Source organism: Globicephala melas, chromosome 2 (assembly GCF_963455315.2).
Source record: "Globicephala melas chromosome 2, mGloMel1.2, whole genome shotgun sequence".
In the NCBI taxonomy this organism is placed as follows: domain Eukaryota; kingdom Metazoa; phylum Chordata; class Mammalia; order Artiodactyla; family Delphinidae; genus Globicephala; species Globicephala melas.
Window position 1 is genome coordinate 115,625,154 of NC_083315.2, and position 24,320 is coordinate 115,649,473.

The following is a 24,320-nucleotide window of genomic DNA, read 5'->3' on the forward strand; positions in this document are numbered from 1 at the left end:
TTCAAAAGATAAGTTTTTGAAAATACTTCCTCCTAGTTTGTAGTTTTCCTTTTCTTTAGTGGTGTCTTTTAAAAGGGGGTTTCTAATTTTAATGAAGTCATAATTTTTGCCCTTAAATTTAGGGCTATCATCCATTTCAAGTTGGTTTTTGTATATGCTACAAGGTAAGGGTTGAGATGCGTTTGTGTTTTTTACATGTGGATGCCCAATTGTTCCAGTTGTCCAGCATCATTTTCTAAAATGTCAGTCCTTTTTTCATTCAATTACCTTAGCACCTTTGTCAAAATTCAACTCACTACATATGTGTGGATCTATTTCTAACTCTCTATTGATGTGTATCCCTTCTTACACCAATACCATCCTGTCTTTATTACCATAACTTTATATTAAGTCTTGAACTCAAATATTATGAACCCCGCATCTTTGTTCCTCTTTTTCAAAATTATTCTGACTATTCTAGATCTTTTGCATTTCCATACAAACTTTAGAATCTGCTTTTCAATTTCTAAAAAACAGCAGCTTCCTGGGATATTCACTGGGATTTGTTCAATCTGTTGATCAATTTGGGGAAGAACTAATATCTCAACAATATTGAGAATTCCAATCCAAAAGCACAGTGTATAGGTCTATTTATATAGATCTTCTCTGATTTTTCTCAGCAAGGCACAGGTATTGTACATAGTTTTAAAATTTATCTCTGAACATTTCATTTTCGTGCTATCATAAATTGTATTTTTTACTTCAGCTTCCAATAACTCATTGATAATACAGAGAAATATAATTCATCTTTTATATTGACTTTGTGTCATCTCAACTCACTAAACTCACATAGCAGTTCAGTAATTGTTATGATTCCTTGAGATTTTTTATGTAGATAATCATATTACTTGCTAATAAAGACAGTTTTACTTTTTCCTTTCCAAGATATATGACTCATTTACTTTTCTTGCCTTATTACTGGCTAGGACCGCCAGGATGACTTTAACTAAAAGTGGTGAGATTAGACATCCCCACTGTGTCCCCAACCTTCAGGGTAAAGCATTCAGTCTTTCACCATTAAGTATCATGTTAACTGCAGGCTTTTGTTGATTCCCTTTTTCAGGTTTGGATCTTTCCTTCTATTGCTAGTTTATATAAAGTTTCTACTATGAATGGATTTTGGACTTTATAAAATGCTTTTTCCCCCTGCATTGTTTCAGGTGATAATATGATTTTTCTTTTGAGCTTATTGGTATTGTGAATTACATTGAATGATTTTCAAATGTTGAAGCAATCTTGTACTTCTGTGATAAATCTCCCTTTATTGATGGTCCTGATTATTATTTTTATATATGACTGAATTTGATTTACCAGTATTTTGTTAAGGATTTTACATATACATTTATGAGGATTATTGTTCAGTAGTTTTCTTGTAATGTTCTTGTCTAGTTTAGGAATCAGGGTAATACTGGCTTAATAAAAAGGGTTGGAAAGTATTTGTTCCTCTTCTATTTTCTGGAAGAGTGTGTGAAACCCGCTTTTTTTTTTTTTTGCGGTACGCGGGCCTCTCACTGTTGTGGCCTCTCCCGTTGCGGAGCACAGGCTCCGGACGCGCAGGCTCAGCGGCCATGGCTCACCGGCCCAGCCGCTCCGCGGTATGTGGGATCTTCCCGGACCGGGGCACGAACCCGTGTCCCCTGCATCGGCAGGCGGACTCTCAACCGCTGCGCCACCAGGGAAGCCGGAAACCTGCATTGTTAAACTCATCTGTTTCTATTCATTTTACCCCTGACCCTCTATCCTCACCTCAGGGTCTTTGTACATGATTATTTGAAGTACTTTAAAGCTGTCTTTATTGAACTAAGAAGACAAGGATTTTCTACACACAGGAGAGGTTCAAAGGCCCTGAAAAGGCCAAGTGTGTATGTGTTCCTACGCTTCTTCCCAAGAATTATTGTACAACATGAGAGAAAAATAGGGAAGAGTGTTTTAAACCTCGAGGAAACTAACATAAGGCCCATGTGTCACAGCCTCACATGGACAATGGCTACTAATCAGAGGGGAAGGACATTATATCAAAATCCACTCCTTCAAGCAAGCGAGGGTGAACAATGCCAAAGCAAAAACCTTCTCTCTAAGTGTGGCTCCCTCCACTCATATTACCCTCCAGAGCCTTCTGCCTTGAAATCCAAAACCTTCCAGTGAGCCCAAACCCTTCAGGCCTAGAACAAACCTACTTTTGAACATGGGTTAAACACACAGGCCAGTTCTTTGAGAATCCCTATGTTTTTGCTAATGTCTCATAATCTGCCAGAAGGTTGACAAGTGACAGAAAGCCATTGAAGAGGACGGAAGAAGAAAGGGCCTCGTGCAAGCCTGTGATATTCCCTCTTTCATCTTCCAGCCTTTCTCGCCTGGTGGAGAGGGGACTCCTGGAGGGTCTGGGCCCATCCGTTCCCTCTGGCATGGTGAGTGGGGCTCCCCTCTGCACACAGCAGTCTAGGTCCCAATCCTGGCCGATTTCCTCACTGCTCCCCGGGAAAGGCAGCCCTGTTCTTGGAGCTCTGGTTAGGGAAGGATAGCCGCATCAGTCAAGGTTCTTGTGGAAAACAGCTGGCACCCTCAAATGAGGATAATTGAGAGTTTAATAAGCACACTCTTTGCAAAGGTGTGGGCAGTAATGGACTCGTAATGGCAGGGCTCCGTTATTGCTCCACGTCTGAAGGGGAGAGAGGAGGACCCGGCTGCCAGAAACTGAATGGAGCAAGCTGTATGAAGAGGGTCTCCTGAAAAGAGCTGCAACCCCAGGGGATGCAGGCCAGGGAATGATACCCTCACCTCAGTCTCCTACTGCTGTTCCACAAGGGAAAGCAGAGAGCCAGGGAGCAGGTTGCTGTGGTCCACACAGATGAGCCTCGTCGGGTCCAGAGCAGGGAGGAGGAGGGTAAAGAGTGAATCCACATGGACACGGAGACATCCAGGGAGTATCTGTGTACCTCAGAGCCTTTCCTGTATTCTCAGCCCCTTATCACGGGGCCGATGTACTTCTCCACGCCCCACTTGACGTCTCAGCCCTGGGAAGAAAAGCTTCACCGTCTTTGGAGTGGAACCAGGGGCCTAGCACTGGGATCTGGCTCTTGCCACTGGGCCACCAGGTGGGGCAGACTGGAAGGGGTGAGAGCCGTGCCCATTCCCTCCCCCAAAGAGAAGAATCAGGCCCCCAGAAAAGGCTAACTGGCTGTGAGCAAAGTTCAACGCTACTCATTCCTGTTATCCTCTGGCAGCCAGGGGCACTGAAAGGAGGCAGAAGTCAGGAAAATTCCAAGAAGCTTTTACTAAAAATAAAGTAAATAGCCGTTTCTTACAAGATGCCCAGCCACTAATTAGCCACAGTACTTCTGTATGAGGAGAGGCCCTTTGGCTACAGAATATGAATTTTAAAACTACACTTCATCCAAAGTGGCAATTAAGGGCTTTACCCAATCATAATAAACCTTGGTCTTCCTTTCCTAAGCAAGCTCTGCATCTTGCTGCCAGAGCAAACCCATAAGCCCATTCCTGGTTTCCTTCTTAAAACAGAGCAGAGCCATGACACTCCACAGAGCAAATGCTCTTGGACTGCTCTCTCCAGGCTCCCCGTGTCACCGGAGCAGATTCCAGGGCCCCTTCACAGTGTTGACATGGGTGCAGCCGACCCCAAGTGTCCTTCAGCCCCTGGCCTCAGCCCAGACCCGCAGGACACCTTCCACGAAGGCCGTGCTGCCTGGTGGTGAGGGACACAGGCTTTGCGATCACTGTCATGGTGTTGGCAGGAACTGAGCAAAAGAACCTACACTTTTCCTTCACGGCATTTATCAAAGTTTGTAATTTTACATATAACGCTGACAAACATTTTTGTCCTGTGTGTATTCTCTGCCTCTTTCTCTCCCTCCACTCTGCCTCCTAAAGAAAATCATGGCCTTGTCCATTTGGCATACTCCTTTCTCTTCCATCCTGGGATCAGTGCAGGGAGCTGGGCGTGAAGCTAGAATAGGAGACACAGAGTGAAACGCTGGCAGGGCAGGGATGCAGTGGGTGAGAGGGGCTGTGTAGAAGCAGCAGAATTGGGGCCTGTGAAGCAAAAGCAGGTGAGGCGCTGCCAGGTGCTGGCCAGCTGCTGCCAGGCCAGAAGGGAGCCCCCTTGTGGTCAGATCTAACCCTTTCTCAAGTCAAACCAAATTTGGATTTTTGTGTAAAATTTCTTGACTGTTGTAGAAGCCAAACAAGACAACCCACAGGCGGTGTGGCCCTCCATGCCTGCCAGTGTGTGACTCCTGGACAAGAAGATGTCCATCAGAAAGGAGCAGGAATGAGGGGCAGGGGGTGGGGTAAAAAGCTGGTTTTAAAGGGTCCTAAATCAGGAGTTGAGAGGGAATTAGGAGGGGCAGCTGCCAGTAGTGAGGAGGAATTTGAGAGTGGCTGAAATTGAGAGAGGTGATTTCAAAGATGTTTTGCTAGGCATTAAGAATGGACTCCCACAGCCACTATGGAAAACAGTATGGAGGTTCCTCAAAAAAATGAAAAACTGAATTGACACATGATCCAGCAGTCCCACTACTGGGCATGTATCTGGAAAAAAACTACAACTCAAAAAGATACATGCACCCCTATGTTCACAGAAGGACTATTTACAATAGCTAAGACATGGAAACAACCATGTCATGTCCATTGATGGATGGATAAAGAAGATGTGGTACATAAATACGATGGAATATTACTCAGCCATGAAAAGAATGAAATAATGCCATTTGCTGCAATATGGATGGACCTAGAGATTATCATACTAAGTAAGCCAGAAAGAGAAAGACAAATAGCATATGATATCACTTATATGTGGAATTTAAAATATGGCACAAATGAACTTATCTACGAAACAGAAACAGACTCGCGGATATAGAGAACAGACTTGTGGTTGTCAAGGGAGAGGGATGGATTGGGAGTTTGGGATTAGCAGATGAAAACTATTATATATATGTATAACGGAATCACTTCGCTGTATGCCAGAAACTAAGACACACTATAAATCAACTATACTTCAGTAAATTTAAAATAAAACTGAAACCTTGGGCTAGTCATCTAGATGACCGTAAGTTGCCTATAAAATGGGACTCCTAATAATATCTGCTTTAAATACCTTGGAGTTGTGAATTTCAAATATGATAAAATTATTTGAATCCTTAAAAAAAAAAAAAAGAATGGACTCCCCACTTGGATGTTACCTCGAGAGACTGAATAAAGATTTTAATTCTTCGAGGTTATTCTTTGGTTGGCAGACTGTGTTGTGTTGAGCTGACTCTACATCATGCAGGGTCACATGGCTGTAGGCCTTCCCTAAGGATAACTCACACCTGCGTATTTGGGGCTGTGACCGCCATCACACTGTGAGCCACCTGAGGGCAGGATGAGGGTCTGTTAAGCTTCTCACAGTTTGCTGAGTGAACTCCTCTCCAGGCCTTAGACCTGGTTCTTTTTTCAAGAGGTACAAATTTAGTTCAAACTCACTTTCACTGTCCCCTGGGCCAATCAGCATGATCAAATCCTGATATAATAAGCAGGCTGGGAGAAAGCTGAGCCATTCACCCATTAGCAAAGATAGAGTGGACTGCTCCTGAAGCTGCCTCCTGGCTCCAGCTGGGCTGGTGTTCCAGTGACAGGAAATGGCCTGAAGAAAACATTTTGTGCCCCACTCCTTGGACCAGTGTTCTCTGTCAGCTCTCCCAGAGGTTACTCACAGAGGGCAGGCTTTACTCTCCTCCTTTTACCCTTAGGAATTGTATTAGTTATCTGTGCTGTGTTAAAAAAACTACTCCAAAGCTTAGTGATCTAAAGCTACAAACAGTTATTATCTGAGTTTCTAATTGTCAGGAATCCAGGAGCAGCTTAGCTGGGTACCTCTGACTTAAGTTCTCTCACAAGGCTGTAGTCAAGGTGTCAGCTGGGGCTGCAGCCGTCTCGATGCTCAACTTGGGGAGGATCCACTTCCAAGCTGGCCTTCCTGGCTGTTGGCCAGAAACATCACTTCCTGGCCAAGTGGGTCTCTCCATAGGGCAGCTCACAGCATGGCAGGAGGCTTCCTTCACAGCCAACCAGTGAGAGAACAAGTCTTTTGTGACCTAATCTCAGTAGTGACAGCCCATCAATTTTGCTCTATTCTATTTATTAGAAAAAATCACCAAGTTCATCCCACACTCAAGGGGAAGGGAATCCACAGGGCTTGAATGCCAGAAAGTAGGGATCCTTGGAAGTTTTAATCCAGCCTTGTTATTCAGGGTCCACAATGGGTACAAGCAGTGATGTAATGGTCATATCCCTCAGACGTAACTCTGTTCATCTCTTTGAATAAGCTGGGAAATACACGTAATTGTCTACATCAACCAATCTTCCTAAGAAAGTCAAGCACTGATGTAGTTACGCACATGCACCATGGACATAAGCCATATACAGAGCCTGGGGAGAGTTGTTATACTGTAGTTTGTTGAGGAGAGTGAGCCTGAAACATAAATACAGCATACTTTTTCCACATTCCCCTGTGACCCCTGGGTTTGAGTTCTGGTTCTACCTTTTACTAGCTGTGTGACTCTGGGCGAGAAACTTCCCTGAAGCTCCATTTCTTCATCCCTAAACTGAGGGGTAATAATAGAATTCATGCCACTGGGTTTGGGGTGGGATTAAATAAAAACAATTACATATATAAAGACCTAGCATTGTGCCTGGCACATTATAGGTACCAAAGAAATCATGAGGCTTATGATGCAGTAATGGAATTATTATTCCATTACTATTCTTTTATCTAATGTATTTTGTTTCAAACTTTCTGCTCTTAAAGCCTGGCTTGCCTCCCCTTAGGAGTGATAAAACTAGTCAATGCTAAAAACTCATGGACAGTTTTTTTGTTTGTTTGTTTTGCTGTAAGCGGGCCTCTCACTGCTGTGGCCTCTCCCGCTGCGGAGCACAGGCTCCGGACGCGCAGGCTCAGCGGCCATGGCTCACGAGCCCAGCCACTCCGCGGCATGTGGGATCTTCCCGGACTGGGGCATGAACCCGTGTCCCCTGCATCGGCAGGCAGACTCTCAACCACTGCGCCACCAGGGAAGCCCCACATGGACAGTTTTTTATGACAGCAATATGTGTAAGTTATAATCACAATCTTTGGATATCTGATGCTGGTAGTCGGCATCAAAATAAAGCATCTCAAAATTAGAACACGTTATTGCAGAAGTTTGCAGGAAACCAAACATTATAGATTGGGAGAAGCGGAGCTGAATCTTCACATTTCACCTCTTTGATCTCACATATTTTGAATGGGTGATTTCTGGGTGAACCTCCACAGAGAAGGGAACTATGGTCTCATATCTTGTGGCTGGGGTCGAAAGCCCCAAGTGTTTCAGAAGGAAGATGGCCCACAGGCACCCTGCTTACCGAAGTTATATTCTGGAGTTGAACACAGTAGACTGTCTTTTACTGCTTGCCTGAGGCAATGTCAGTTGCATTCCAAAAGTTTAGAAATACATGGGTAGACACATGATCTATGAAATAACTGTTGACTTTTCCATGTACTTTGGGGAGGGGCTAAGGAAGACAAAGGCACTTTTTTCCCTTTCTCTCTCAACTTTTTTTTTCTCTGAGAAGCCACAGAATTTTGACCCACTTCACATCTGCCTCCTGCCTCTGGTTTTGAAATCTGCAGCCTGATGGCTTGTTTGCTTGTTAGCATGAAAGGCTTACTCTGGGTCTGTGCTTGCTTGTTAGTAAAGAACCAACAAGCGTTGCAGTCCAAAGGTAATCACAGCCTGAAATCACTTCCAGATGCCAAACCCCACTCCTGATGGTGAAAGCAGACTTTACAATTGCATGGACCAGGTACTCAGTGGCTCTCACCCAATCCTGTTAGGGTTTTGAACATGCACATGTGTTCTCCTCCTCCTTTTCTTTCCCTCCCCTCGCTCCCTCTTTTCTCCTTCTCTACCATTCCTTGCTTTCCTCAACATGGATCAATTTTAATCTGAAGAGCAAAATCAAAGCCAGATATAACCCAGTCTCAATTCTGCCAAGAGCATCTGAACTGTTGTTACCCTGGGATCTGTTAGGTGATGATAGCTCCCTGTTAGAGCTGCAGCCACCAGAGAGATGAGTGGCTCTTTCCTCCAGCCCCATCCTCGCAGGATTCTAGAAAGCCTATCCCAGGCAGGGCGCAAATATGGAGAATATTGTTCCTTGGGCAGTTGGTAAAGTTGGTACCAGAGGGATTATCCTACCTCCAGAAAAAAGATTACTGCCCATACGCAACTCAGAATTGGCACAGAAATGAGACTGGCTGACAGAGCTGGAACTCACACTAGTAGAATACGCAGGTTTCAGCAGTGACTTGGGAGACTGTGATTTCGATCCCGACATGCTGAGATATATGAAAGCTTTCCACAGAGAGTTTTAGAAAAGAAAAAAGGTAGAGAAGGAGAGAGGGAGAAAGCAAGGCTAAAGGAAGAAAAGGACTTAGTACTAACAGAAGATTTTTAGAGTTACATAATTAAAGTACTGAAGTCTGAGAAAATAGAATGAAGAAGACTTTCAAAAGACGAACTCATCATAGACATACAGTAAGTCCCCTACATGTGAACGAGTTTCATTCTGAGAGCATGTTCATAAGTCCAACTTGTTCCTAAGTCCAACAAAGTTCGTCTAGGTACCCAACTACCACAATCAGCTACTGTTCTACATTCGGGTCCTGTGCCTCAAAAACTCACAGTGCCTCCTCAAATAAAGAAGATCCCCTTGCCATTTCCTACGTCGTGAATCTCTTCAGTTCTTCAGTTACTTTTTCTACCTCTTGTCTCTCTTCATCCTTTCTCTGGGCCTCCAATTCCATCAGGTCTTTATTAGTAACATGTTCTCATCTTTGAAAGTTCACAACTTGAAGGTTTGTATGTAGGGGACATATTGTATTGACTTTCTCCCCTCAAAAAGTGAGTATCATTGAATCCAATTTCAAGTTCCATCTCAGTCTACCCACTGAAAGGACTTAAGTGGCAGAATCTTACCTTCATTCACTAATCACTCTCATGCTCCAGGTAGACCTGGCCATTTATGCAAACAAGAATCTGTATGATTTGATTATATGCATGTAGATAAAACACAAATGAAACATTTGTATACAGCCAGTAGAAGAGGGTTTTTTTTTTTCTGTCTCTTATTTTGGCTTATGTGTAGTTAGTATACTTAAGTTATTACTTCCCTTATGAATAATTCATTAAATTTAAAATGTAACACAAATGTATTTCTTCCCAGGAAAAACAGTATATAGCTCGCACTCAACCACTTATTCCCAGATGTTTATACCAACAGGGTCCAAGAACTCCATAAAACTAGGATAATAGCACATTGAAAATATCTGACCACAACTCATAAAAGAACGTGCATAATAAAACTTCTCCCACCGCCCCCATCCTCCCTCCAATGCAAAATTTCCAAATGTTTCAAAGTAATTTTCCAAAGGTGTAGTGGAAGTGGACCCCCCAAATCCAATATTCTCATATAACTGAGACCTGAGTTCAAGATCAAATTGAATAAGTACATGTACTCAACCCCTTTAGAAAGAATCTCTTAAAAATGAACCCTGGGGCTTCCCTGGTGGCGCAGTGGTTGAGAGTCCGCCTGCCAATGCAGGGGACACGGGTTCGTGCCCCGGTCCGGGAAGATCCCACGTGCCGTGGAGCGGCTGGGCTCGTGAGCCATGGCCGCTGAGCCTGCGCGTCCGGAGCCTGTGCTCCGCAACGGGAGAGGCCACAACAGTGAGAGGCCCGCGAACCACCCCCCTCCAAAAAAAAGGTGTGTGTGTGTATAAGTGTATGCCCAAAGTGATGAATGTATTCTCCAAATGGCCAGGTTTTCAACATCTTGTTAACATCTATGCAACTGAAGGGTTAATTATATAACAAAAGAAAACCATTTGCTGATGCTATTTTTTCCTTTATTTTGTTTTGGAAATATTAATTACTTTGTATCAGTCTCTCAAGCATAATTTATGCCAGACAAATAGCAAAATACCCTAGTTCATTCATTTCTGGATTTTTGTTAGAAATAACGGGCATTCAAAAACTGACCAGTTAGATGTCTAGTTGGTTGACATCATCTGTTGGGCTTCATCTACTTAAGAGGATGGAACTAGGTACATAAAGGAAAAAACTCTGCTTCTCCATCAAGGGAGGTAATAGGCAATGACAGGAAACTGGTTAGAATGATATAAACAGGAGGAAGCTCTAATATATGAACAAGGCCATGACATACCATGGCCACTCAGAAAGGTATGAATAGTAATGTACTCAGGGAGGTAAGAAAGACGAAGCACTTGTGTCTGACAGTGGAACAAGGCAGTGGACAGACAGGAGGGGTGTAATCCGCCGTGAAGTAGAAACCAAACTGTATTTAATGTCAGAAAACCTGGGCTCGTTAGGCTTTTCCTCCCAGTAGTCATGTGGCTGAGGCTTAGTGTTCTCATCTATAATCTTGAGATAATTGCTCCTGCTTTGGATGGTTGCTGAAGAGACCAAGGGAGCTAAGAGGCTCTGCGAGTTGTAAAGTATCCTGCCTGTCAGCCTTACAGAGTGGGTGACGTTGTATAAAGAGGCAGCTGATGAAATAAACACACCCTGGACCTGAGTCTTACTTTTATTTATACCTAACATGTACCTAGCAAGATGCTGCCCATCTCACTGCTTTATCTGTTAATGGGGATTGCAATATTTGTCTTATGTGGTGGTTGCATGGTTAAATGAGAGCCGTTGGAGATCTGTAGAGGGTGAGGCGCTACTCAAACTCAAGGCTTTGTTGCATTTTGGTGAAACACAATACATTCTCATTCATTCATTCATTTATTCAACAGACATTCTTTCTTCTTTTTTTTTTTTTTTTTTTTTTTTTGTGGTATGCGGGCCTCTCACTGCTGTGGCCTCTCCCGTTGCGGAGCACAGGCTCCGGATGCGCAGGCTCAGCGGCCATGGCTCACGGGCCCAGCCACTCCGCGGCATGTGGGATCTTCCCGGACCGGGGCACGAACCCGTGTCCCCCGCATTGGCAGGCGGACTCCCAACCACTGCACCACCAAGGAAGCCCTCTTTCTTCTTTTTTAACATCTTTATTGGAGTATAATTGCTTTACCATGGTCTGTTAGTTTCTGCGGTATAACAAAGTGAATCAGCTATACATATACATACATCCCCGTATCTCCTCCCTCTTGCATCTCCCTCCCACCCTCCCTACCCCACCCCTCTAAGTGGACACAAAGCACCGAGCTGATAACCCCGTGCTATGAAGCTGCTTCCCACTAGCTATCTATTTTCAATTGGTAGTGTATATATGTCCATGCCACTCTCTCACTTCATCCCAGCTTACCCTCGCCCCTCCCCGTGTCCTCAAGTCCATTTTCTACATCTGCATCTTTATTCCTGTCCTGCCCCTAGGTTCTTCAGAACCATTTTTTTTTTTAGATTCCATATATATGTGTTAGCATATTTGTTTTTCTCTTTCTGACTGACTTCACTCATGACAGTCTCTAGATCCATCCATGTCTCTACAAGTGACCCAATTTTGTTCCCTTTTATGGCTGAGTAATATTCCATTGTATATATGTACCACATCTTCTTTATTCATTCATCTGTCGATGGGCATTTAGGTTGCTTCCATGACCTGGCTATTGTAAATAGTGCTGCAGTGAACATTGGGGTCTATGTGTCTTTTTGAATTATGGTTTTCTCTGGGTATATGCCCAGCAGTGGGATTGCTGGGTCATATGGTAATTCTATTTTTAGTTTTTAAGGAACCTCCATACTGTCCTCCATAGTGAGTTGCTGTATCAATTTACATTCCCACCAACAGTGCAAGAGAGTTCCCTTTTCTCCACACCCTCTCCAGCATTTATTGTTTGTAGATTTTTTTTTTTTTTTTTTTTTTGCGGTATGCGGGCCTCTCACTGTTGTGGCCTCTCCCGTTGCGGAGCACAGGCTCCGGACGCGCAGGCTCAGCAGCCATGGCTCACGGGCCCAGCTGCTCTGCGGCATATGGGATCTTCCCGGACCGGGGCACGAACCCGTGTCCCCTGCATCAGCAGGCGGACTCTCAACCGCTGCGCCACCAGGGAAGCCCCTAAGCCCACTTTTTGAAACCACAAATATTTACAATATTCCACCACACGTACCCTTAAACACAAAAACACAGAGTCAAGAATGTTTAGTAGAAAAATAACTAGACAAGAAATTAGGAGATGAGGATTTGGTTTCAGATCTTCAAAGGTACATCACTCAAAGTCTTTGCACCCCCGTTTTTCCATCAATAGTATTGGGCTAGTACAGGTTCTATGTGCTTCAAAGGCATTCTCTTAAGTGGGTAGGTGCCCTTATTCCAAATCTGATAGATTAAAAAACTATTGCAAGATAGACTACTGGACAATTTATCGAATTTCTTTACCAAGTCAGTGGCATGAAGAAAAAAGAGAAAGGGTATCAAAAGATACTTGAGAGATATAACAACGAACTAATGTGTAAATTTTAAACAGCCACCTGTAACAGATATTTTTGAAATAATTGTGAAAATGTGAACATTGCCTGAGTTTTGGATGATACAACAGAAATATCAGTGATTTTTGTTAGATATGATAACAGCAGTATGCGTTTATAAGAAATGTCCTATGATTTTTGGCATGTGTAAGAATGAAATGGCTTAATGCCTGGACTGCTATAAAATACTAAATACTCGAAAGGTTAATTATATAGCAAAAGAAAAGAAATTGAAGTCTTCCACAAACATGTGTGTATATAGGCACATCTTACAGCCATATCTTAAAGCCAGCATTACTCATTTTTTCCCCTCTCATCTGATACACAAAATATATTATAAAACTCACTGAGGTGGAAACATTTTCCTAATTATTTGAGTTAATTTTGGAGTGGGGAAAGAACATAGGAAGGAAAGTTTTCAAACTTATTTCTTTGCAATAAGATTTCATTAAATTCATGGATGCTAGACTTGAACTCAGTAACTGAGAAACTTGGGTGCTTCTAGCACTGCACCTGGCTTTGATATGGTTGCAAAGCTGTGGGAGGGGAGAATAAGTGGGTGGAGAGGGATAAAGGTAGTCAAATTCTTCCACAAATGTTCTTCTGACTCAGGAGATCTAAATCAGTAAGGCATTTTTTTTAGTTTGTTTATTTAAGCCAGGCGTTTGTATGTCTTGGTTTATCTAGGGCCAACTGGCTGCTGAAATAGAGTAATTTGCAATGTCTTAGACCTTCACTACTCAAAGTATAGTCCTCTCACCAGCAATATTGGCATCACCTGGGAGCTTGTTAGAACTGCAGTATGTCTGACTCCACCCCAGACTTATTGAATCAGAATCTACATTTTATATCAAAAAAACAACTCAATTAAAAAAATGGGCAGAAGAGCTGAATAGACTGTTTTCCAAAGAAGACATACAGATGGACAACAGGCACATGGAAAGATGCTCAACATCACTAATCATAGAGAAATGCAAATCAAAACCACAAGGAGATATCACCTCACACCCGTCAGAATGACTATCATCAAAAGACTACAAATAACAAATGTTGACAAGGATGTGGAGAAAATGGAACCCTCCTGCGCTGTTGGTGGGAATGTAAATTGGTGTAGCCACTGTGGAAAACAGTATGGAGATTCCTCAAAAAAACAAAACTTGGGGACTTCACTGGTGGCACAGTGGTTGAGAATCCACCTGCCAATGAAGGAGACACTGGTTTGGATCCCTGGTCTGGGAGGATCCCACATGCTGTGGAGCAACTAAGCCTGTAAGCCACAACTACTGAGCCTGCATGCCACAGCTACTGAAGCCCACGTACCTAGAGCCTGTGCTCCACAACAAGAGAAGCCACCGCAAGGAGAAGCCTGCGCACCACAATGAAGAGCAGCCCCCTGCTCTCCGCAACTAGAGAAAACCCACGTGCAGCACCAAAGACCCAACACAGCCAAAAAATAAATAAAACTTAAAAAAAAACTGAATTGACATATGATCCAGCAATCCCACTCCTGGGCATATATCTCAAGAAAGCAAAAACACTAATTTGAAAAGATACATGCACCCCAACATTCATAGCAGCATTATTTACAGTAGCCAAGATATGGAAGCAACCTAAATGTCCACCAACAGATGAATGAGTAAAGAAGATGTGGTACATATACAATGGAATATTACTCAGCCATAAAAAAGAATGAAAATTTTGCCATTTGCAACATGGATGGATCTAGAGGGTACTATGCTTAGTGGAATAAGTCAGACAGAGAAAGACAAATAGTGTATGTTATCAGTTATATGTGGAACCTAAAAACTAAAACAAATGAATGAATATAACAAAACAGAAGCAGACTCACAGATATAGGGAACAAACTAGTGGTTACCAGTGGGGAGAGGGAAGTGGGCAGGGGCAAGATAGGGGTAGAAGATTAAAAGGTACAAACAACTATGTATAAAATAAATAAGTCACAAGGATATAGTATACAGCACAGGGAATATAGCCAATATTTTATAACTTTAAATGGAGTATAATCTTTAAAATTTTTGAATCACTATGTTGTATACCTGAAACTAATATAATGTTATAAATCAACCATACCTCAATTTTTTTTTTTTTTTTTTTTTTGCGGTACGCAGGCCTCTCACTGTTGCGGCCTTTCCCGTTGCGGAGTACAGGCTCCGGACGCACAGGCTCAGCGGCCATGGCTCACGGGCCCAGCCGCTCCGCGGCATGTGGGATCTTCCCGGACCGGGGCACGAACCCACGTCCCCTGCATCGGCAGGTGGACTCTCAACCACTGCGCCACCAGGGAAGCCCATACCTCAATTTTTTAAAAAAAGAATCTACATTTCAACAAGATATCCAGTTGACTTATATGGTAATTAAAGTTTGAGAAGCTTTGTCTTAGAATCTAAGGCTTAGAAAATTATCAGAAAAAAGACAAAGAACCATGTCATTATTGTTATTTGTGTGAAAGTAAGGAGAAATGAAACAGCTTTCAACAGAATCATTTCAAAATAGCTTTTGGTTTTGAAACAGTGACATAGCGAAAGAGTTTACCGTATATGCAGTTTCATAAAATCATCCACCCATATTTATGGATGTAGCTGCTGTCTGTGGTCTCCCTGCCCGATGAATACCACACTACTTCAGCATTCATTACTTCCACCCCAGGTGTCTTTCTTTCTTTTTAATGTCTGAAATCACCGACTCCTCTGAGAATTTAAAGGCACGAGCACCCACAGTCTCTCAAAGCCTCATCTCTTTGTAAACTTAGAATTTCCCCCAGAAGTGTTCTTAAAATATCCTGATCTTGATTTATTCAACCTTTTCAGTGACTGAAGTTGTGTTCCTTATGGATTTTTTTCTGCACTATTGCATCCTGAGAGCCTGTGAGTGAGAAGCGGCTGCTATTGCCATGCGCTCAGCAATGATGCCTCCACCTCAACACCGTCGCCACTTTCTCCTTCACCCACCACCTCTGGGCATTTTGTATATTTCTCCCCTCCGCCTACAGCCCCTCCCTGACCTTCCAAAGGGTGTAGCTGTGACAATCCCCCAGACCTGATGCCCTGAAGGGAGGGTCCTCTCTGCACCACGCCAGCTTATCAGATCTCACGTACCCTGCTACGCCCCAACGTGCAAGCTCTACATGTTATTCTTTGTCTGGTGACATTTATTAAGTGAACCATATAGCTACCAGCCCCCTACTCCACTTAAGGCCTTCTCCAGTTCTGTCTCTCCATATTAAAATGGGTGAAGCATACTATAAGTAGGCCTAATGCCAAGAGTTCAAAACTGACTGACAACAATGCAAACCTGATCATTCGTGTTATAGGGAAAAGCACACCCCCCTTTTAAAATACCACAAGCCTTTTGTTTTCTGTGGTCCTGGAAATCTGGAGGTTTGAATGGTGAGTATAACAGGAACATCCTAGGCGCCATAACAGCCCCATAAATATCTCCTCAGCAGAGCTGTGCATCTCCCGCTGGACTCCGAGAGCTTTCTTTGAAGTCACAGGGCAGAAGTTGTGCACGTGGAAGAGGTATGCAACTTATTATTATCATTATTCGCCATTGCTTTAGAAGCTTTTAAGTAATACTAGATTTATCACATTTTTCTTACAGCAAATTTTAGTTTCATCTAGTGTTTCTTCTGAAGCCTGAACCAATAAACTGGTTTGTCTTTGTAATTGATCTGCCACAGTAGTTCCCATATTCTTCTGCCAAGAAGTCCTTTTGGAATCCTATTAAATGGGTAACATGACATTTATGGTCTCAGAAATTAGAACACCTGGAAGGACGCCCGGAATTTACCCGGTCTCTTGGGGGATCCTCTAGTACAAAGCGGACTGGACCTTGTTGGATGGATCTAACTCGGAGCCGGCCTTTTGCTACTGTCTTCTGAGGTCCACCCTCATCTGAAGCAGCCCCGTTAGGTTGCATTGCCTAGCATTGGACAAAGTGCGCAGTAAATAGCTCATATTCTTGATTTGATTTTGCTGAGGGGCTGACATAAAGTTAGTGTGCATGTAAATAGCTCGGACCACATTGCAGGGGAGGAGAAGGACACTTACACACCAGCTGAAAACCTCCATTCCTGTGTAGGTTTATACCCTTGCGCTCTATCTGTATGTGACAAAGCCATCACTTCCTTCTTCACACACACACACACACACACACACACACACACACACACACCCCTTGTTTTCTTTATCATTACAAAAGTAAATCATGCTCACTGTTACAAAACTTAATACAAATAAATAAGCATTTTCCTATGACCGAACAACCATCGTTAAGTTTTAACCACACTATTGTTCCAATATTTCTCTGTATGTGTGTGCATATATGTACACACTCTTCTGTACTTTTTGGTCTACAATGTGTCTCGCATTTCTGTGCACATCTACCCATTCTATCCCTGAAGAACCCATTGAAATGGTAAAAAGGTTATTTTTAAAATTTAAACCATTACAGCAATGAAAAACAAGAAAACAAGACCAAGAGTCTTCAATTAGCCAGAAAGTTTGAAGGATTCTAATCAATAGAAAAGAAAAGGCAAATGGTAAGTGCAGGAGTTACAGTAGAGGAAATAAAAGCCCAAACTCCAGGGACAAAAGCTGACTTTTGCAGGGCAGTCCCTCAGGTGATTCTAGCTCCGAATTGACAGGTTAGTCTGGGATGTTAAAGAACTGCATTTGGGACAGCTGGGATGCATGGGGCTTGCTCTCTCTCCCCCTCTAAATAGAACGGCTAATGAGACTGCTTTTGCCTTCCAGAGGACTTGGGAATATGTCTGGAAGGGCTACTGGTGAACGAGTTGGGGGCTAAGAAGAGCAACACGATGTTGGAGATAAATCTGTACCCCCATAACAGCTCAGTAAAAGAGGCAGAGCCACCAAGGAGTAGATAACGCTGAAGACCTTCACCCTGGAGAAAAGCCCACCTGCCCTTTGGCAATTGTCAAGGAACCGCAGCCCAACAGCAGACTCGCGCTCGCCTCATGGAGCTCCGGACAGCTATGGAGCAGTGTCTCCAAAGTTCTCAGGGGAAACTATTTTGAACCTACTTTTCTACACTCAGCCAAATGTCAAGTGTGAAGGCTAAAGAAAGGCACTTGCAGGTACGTAAGGATTCAGTACATTTAGTAATCACACAGCCAGGAGGGAAAAAGTTACTTCTGAAGCAACCCAGCAAAATCTAAACATAAGCCAAGAAAGAAGAAGACATGAGATATAAGAAGCCACAGCTACCTGATATGATCCAAGAAGATTTATAGATGTGAAAAAGAAAATTAAAGGCAATCCTTTAGACAAGGGTGTGTAGAAGATTCTTGTTTGAGTGACAAAAATGTTCAAAACTGAGGATTACATTTTATTCTCTAGAGAGGTTTGTATTCGTGTACACATTTTACAAATGTTTCACATTGGTGTTTTTATATCTTTATTGGAATATAATTGCTTTACAATGTTGTGTTAGTTTCTGCTGTACAACAAAGTGAATCAGCTATATGTATACATATATCCCCATATCCCCTCCCTCTTGAGCCTCCCTCCCACCCTCCCTATCCCACCCCTTTGTGATAAGATCATCATAAAGCATCAAACTGATCTCCCTGTGTTATGCAGCAGCTTCCCACTAGCCATCCAGTTTACATTTGGTAGTGTATATATGTCAATGCTACTCTCTCACTTCATCCCGGCTTCCCCTTCCTGCCCTGTGTCCTCAAGTCCATTCTCTATGTCGGTGTCTTTATTCCTGCCCTGCAACTAGGTTCACCAGTACCATTTTTTTAGATTCCAAATATATGCATTAGCATATGGTATTTGTTTTTCTCTTTCTTACTTCACTCTGTATGGCAGACTCTAGGTCCATCCACCTCACTACAAATAACTCAGTTTCGTTCCTTTTTATGGCTGAGTAATATTCCATTGTATATATGTGTCACATCTTTATCCATTCATCTGTTGATGGACATTTAGGTTGCTTCCATGTCCTCGCTATTGTAAATAGTGCTGCAGTGAACACTGTGGTACATGACTCTTTTTGAATTATGGTTTTCTCAGGGTGTATGTCCAGTAGTGGGATTGCTGTGTCGTATGGTAGTACTATTTTTAGTTTTTTAAGGAACCTCCATACTGTTCTCCATAGTGGCTGTATCAATTTACATTCCCACCAACAGTGCAAGAGGGTTCCCTTTTCTCCACACCCTCTCCAGCATTTATTGTTTCTAGAGTTTCTGATGATGGCCATTCTGACTGGTGTGAGGTGATACCTCATTGTAGTTTTGATTTGCATTTCTCTAATGATTAGTGATGTTGAGCATCCTTTCATGTGTTTGTTGGCAATCTGTATATCTTCTTTGGAGAAATGTCTATTTAGGTCTTCTGCCCATTTTTGGATTGAGTTGTTTGTTTTTTGTTATTGAGCTGCATGAGCTGCTTGTATATTTTGGAGATTAATCCTTTGTCAGTTGCTTTGTTTGCAAATACTTTCTCCCATTCTGAGGGTTGTCTTTTCATCTTGTTTATGGTTTCCTTTGTTGTGCAAAAGCTTTTAAGTTTCATGAGGTTCCATTTGTTTATTTTTGTTTTTATTTCCATTACTCTAGGAGGTGGGTCAAAAAGGATCTTGCTGTGGTTTATGTCATAGAGTGTTCTGCCTATGTTTTCCTCTAAGAGTTTTATAGTGTCTGGCCTTACACGTAGGTCTTTAATGCATTGAGTTTATTTTTTCACATTGGTTTTTAATTATTATAATCAACCTTTAGACAAAGGATAGAAGACTAAGTTATGGTTTAAGAATCTTGTAATCACTATAAATACTAATGCAATTTTAAAATAGGAGTTAAACAGAAGGAGAGATGAGAAGACATTCAAGTTCCAAATTCCTCACACTTTGTACCTAGAGGCCAGTGTATAATGCCTGAATTTGATAAAAATAAGAAATATAAGAATAATTATATATTTTAAAATTACAGTGATAACTGTTAGAAGCAGAAACAGACATTGTTAGCAGGATGGAAGGACACCGGGGATTAAGGAAAGGGAGATTTTACTTTTTATTTTAAATATGCCTATACGGCGTCATATTTTTAAAAACCATGTGGGGCTTCCCTGGTGGCAGAGTGGTTAAGAATCTGCCTAAAGCCACAGGTGGGAAGGAGATCAGCCAGGGAGGATGTCTAACATTAAAACAGGAACCTGGGGACTTCCCTGGTGGCGCAGTGGTTAAGAATCCACCTGCCAGTGCAGAAGCCACGGGTTTGAGCCCTGGTCTGGGAAGATCCCACATGCCACGTAGCAATTAAGCCCGTGCGCCACAACTACTGAGCCTGTGCTCTAGAGCCCGTGAGCCACAGCTACTGAAGCCCTCGCGCCTAGAGCCTGTGCTCCCCAACAAGAGAAGCCTCCACAATGAGAAGCCCGCGCACTGCAACAGAGTAGCCCCTGCTCTCAGCAACTAGAGAAAACCCGCGTGCAACAGCGAAGACCCAATGCAGCCAAAAATTAAATAAATGAAAAAATAAATTTTTAAAAAATAAAAATAGGGCTTCCCTGGTGGCGCAGTGGTTGAGAGTCCGCCTGCCGATGCAGGGGACACGGGTTTGCGCCCCGGTCCAGGAGGATCCCACATGCCGCGGAGCGGCTGGGCCCGTGAGCCATGGCCGCTGAGCCTGCGCATCCGGAGCCTGTGCTCCGCGGCGGGAGAGGTCTCAGCAGTGAGGGGCCCGCGTACCGCAGGGAAAATAAATAAATAAATAAATAAATAAATAAATAAATAAATAAATAAATAAATAAATAAATAAATAAATAAAAATAAAAATAAATAAAAAACCATGTGCATGCATTACCTTTATGGTTGTATATCTTGAAATCTTTCCAGGTGTAACCCAAATGTTACCAGCCTGTGGATATAACTGAGATCACATTTATATTTATGCTCAAATTGTAATGGTCCTAAGTCTCCATTTGCCCGTTTGGGAAGTTAGCTCCTACTTAGTATCTCCCTATTATTTCTGGGAACTTCCAAAAGGATACCTCTCACATGACCAGAGTAAAATCTTTCAGCTCCAGTCATCACAATCCCTTTATTGTGTGCTTTCTCTCCTGTTCTTGGCACTTGATATATCCTGGACATATTCTTAATGACAGTGTTTTCCTGATCTTCACAAAATCTCAGGTATTTGTTGTCTCCCATTCCAAACCTTCAAATCAAAATCAAACTTCCAACTTAGAGGAGACATAGAGGTAGAGGAACAGGCTAAACAACTTCATGAGGAAACAGCCAAACACAACCAGTAAGTCCAACAGTTTGCAGGACCACTGGCTTAGCCTCTGTAATCAGTCTGTATTGTAGCTCTGCTGCATTCAAATTGAGGCTTAAGGGACACAGCCAGATGCTAGAGGGGTACTGGGGATACCTCCAGTAAAGAACGTTTGGAGGGCTTCCCTGGTGGCGCAGTGGTTGAGAGTCCGCCTGCCAATGCAGCGGACACGGGTTCGTGCCCCGGTCCGGGAGGATCCCACATGCCGCGAAGCGGCTGGGCCCGTGAGCCATGGCCGCTGAGCCTGCGCGTCCGGAGCCTGTGCTCGGCAACGGGAGAGGCCACAACAGTGAAAGGCCCGCGCACCGCAAAAAAAAAGAAAAAAAAAAAAAAAAAAAAAGCAAAAGAACATTTGGAGTCACTGGGAAATTTGAATTAGATCTAGTTATTTTATGAGAGGAAAACTGAAAACACCCTAACATGGAAAAGCAGAGATTATTGACTAAAACAGCAAGTACACTGTGATCTCATTTAACAAACACACACACTCACATACATATACAGAGAGAGATCTTGAAGAATATACACTGAAAATTAACAGTGGTTGTCTCTGGTTGGTAGGAATATGTTTTAGTATTTGTTAATTGAAATATAGTTGATTTACAATATTGTGTTACTTTCAAGTGTACAGCAAAGTGATTCAGTTATATATATATATTTCAGATTATTTTCATCATAGGTTATTATTAGATATCGAATATAGTTCCCTGTGCTATACAGTAAATCGTTGTTGCTTACCTATTTTGGGTATAGTATTTTAATTTTTTAAATGTATGTTTGTTTTCATTTTCTAATTTGCTACCATATGTACCGCTTTTGTATTGTAATAATGAGACTTGATTTTAGAAACTCTAGTCTCTATTTCCTTTGCCTAGATCTTGGATCCCTTCTTTTTCTATCAACATCTAACCCTTGAACAACAGAATGGCTCCTCCCCTCCGTCAATATTTTCCCTTCTCTCCATTAACAATTTACTCTTGGAAATACAGAGGCGGTATAGGTAAGTAACCTGGGTAATTAAGGCTGGTGAGTCACACCACTGGGAGTCCCGAAATTCACCCTGGTCTGGGTAGACTCAGATGTGCACACCTTGTGTTTTTAATTTCTCAGCCTCACCATGGGAGATGAACAAATATCTGAGGGTCAAGACACAGCACATTCATCCCTCGGATTACAACAATGCACCCAGGTTAAGATGGACTTTAACATTTCTGTGGTATTGCTGACAAACAGCTGATCGAAACCTGAAGGCTTCCTCTTTAGGAGAAAGTAACACTAGTTCTGAATGGCACGTGAGACTTAGCAAGAGGTCCTTCTCATCTCACAGTGTGAGCTGCACATGTGCACCCACACTCGACTCTGACCCCTAAGCATTTCCAACACCAGCGATCTTAAGGGTACGCTTTTCTGAAACAGCTCTTTCCCAGGTATTCACAAAAGACAGAAAGAACAATGGTGTATTTATAACTCTTTGAAACCAATGAGAGTTCCACATGGGGAGAAAAAGGGGGGAAGTCACAGAATTAATCAGAAACCTTTTATATCATGCACACAAATGTTTGGTCTTCTGGGAATATGTGTAAGTGAACTCCCATAGCTGAAAGCAGCAACACAAAATAAATCCTGGAAGATGTGTGCTGGATGGTGGGGAGGCTGGGAGGGACAGAAAGGGTAAGAACGATGAAAGAATTTTAAGAAAATTTAGGTCTAAGTGAAAATAGGCATTCCATATGAGAAAAATAATAGTAAGAGAAAAACACTTAATAGACAGGTTTTCCGAATCCTCACACTTAAAGAACTCCTACAGCATAGCCCTCCTCTGCAAAGGGAATGTACAATTCCAAAGAATTAAGACCAAGCTGAAATACAGGTAACCATGGTTATAGCATCCCTTGTCTTACCATGATTCAGGCATATCCTGATTCAGGGTATTACAGCTAGAACCAAAAAAGATTTTTGATAGAACAGCTAAGCAATAGCATGGAGAGCATGATCTCCAACATCTCCAAATTTTCCTCCATTCTCAACATGAGTAGTTAAATCTAGGGAACTTACAGGATAAAAATGTCTCTCAATTTAAACCTTCCTTTTCCCACATCTTTCTCTCAAGATAATCTCACAGCATTGGAGCTTAGAGGATGCTTACGGATCATTTATTTAAGCCTCAGATTTTATAGATGATCCAGAGAGGGAAAATGGCTTCCCAAGGTAACTGGTAACAAAACCCAGACCTGTATCCAGATCTCTTAAATCCCAAGTCCAGAGCTATTTACAATGAACCCCACACACTTCATGACCACTTACAGATAGGACATCTTACACTGTGCTTAATTTAGTCCTCTTTTCAGTAAAGCAATGCAAAGCAAAACAAAAATGAACAAAAAAAATCCCAAGAACCTCCCCCGCAAACCCTTCCCTTAAGAACAGCCCTAAGACTCTGCCACAATTATCTGTAACCAACAAATACTTAAACCTGAGAATATCCTTAGATTTATGTACAGATTCCTTTTATTTTAGCCTGTCAGAATTAATCATGTCCCTCTCACATAAACATTTAGCATATTGCTTGTCTCTTCAAGATAATCACTGCATTCTGTATTATCCTAAAGGTTTGCACTCATCATTGCATTATTTCTAATTAGTTGTTTGCATGACTATTCTTTCCATGTGTTGTAAGACCTCGAATAACAGGCATCTCTCAAATTCATCTCTTTGCCCTCCTACACCCTGCACATAGGAGAAAGAGTGTACGAATTAGATCAATGAGTAAACTGGCACAGTCACATCTTTTGGGTGGCTCTTCTTTCCCTTTCAAGAAGACAATCTATTGTAGTCATCAAGACATTATGTTATACACAACTCTGATTTAGAACCTTAAGTTTTTGCCACTAAATATTTCTAAAATAGGTGAGATTTAGTAGAGATCTTGCTACTCCTGGCATTAAAAAATAGAGGATGTAATTACTTGTCAACTGCAAGTCCTTCCTATCTTGTGGATTGTAAAATGTTTTTTAAACCACCTGAATTTAACTTTTACTCTGCCTGGCTTCTAGCAAAGAGTAGGAGTTCAAAATGGGGAGGTAACACATTAGCTTTTTTTATAGCCAATAAGTAATCAAGCCATGATCCCAATCAGGTTGTCTGTTGCCAGAAACCACACTTGTAAAATATTTTTTCACTTCATCTTTCCTTAGGTTCCTCAGGTTCTGTGCTTATAGCATTGGGCCTAGAAGTCTATGCAGTGGTGTGCTGGTCAATGTTAACAACTGGCTGTCTGTGGGGGAAAGGCCCTGTTTAGAGCAACTGCTGGTTTCTGCGGTGTCAATATTCCACTATAGCAAATTTAAAGCTACCAATGTGATGTCACTGAACACAGAACTGGAGAGAGATAAATAGTAGCACGCCATTACATTAATATAAGTTATTTTTATGGT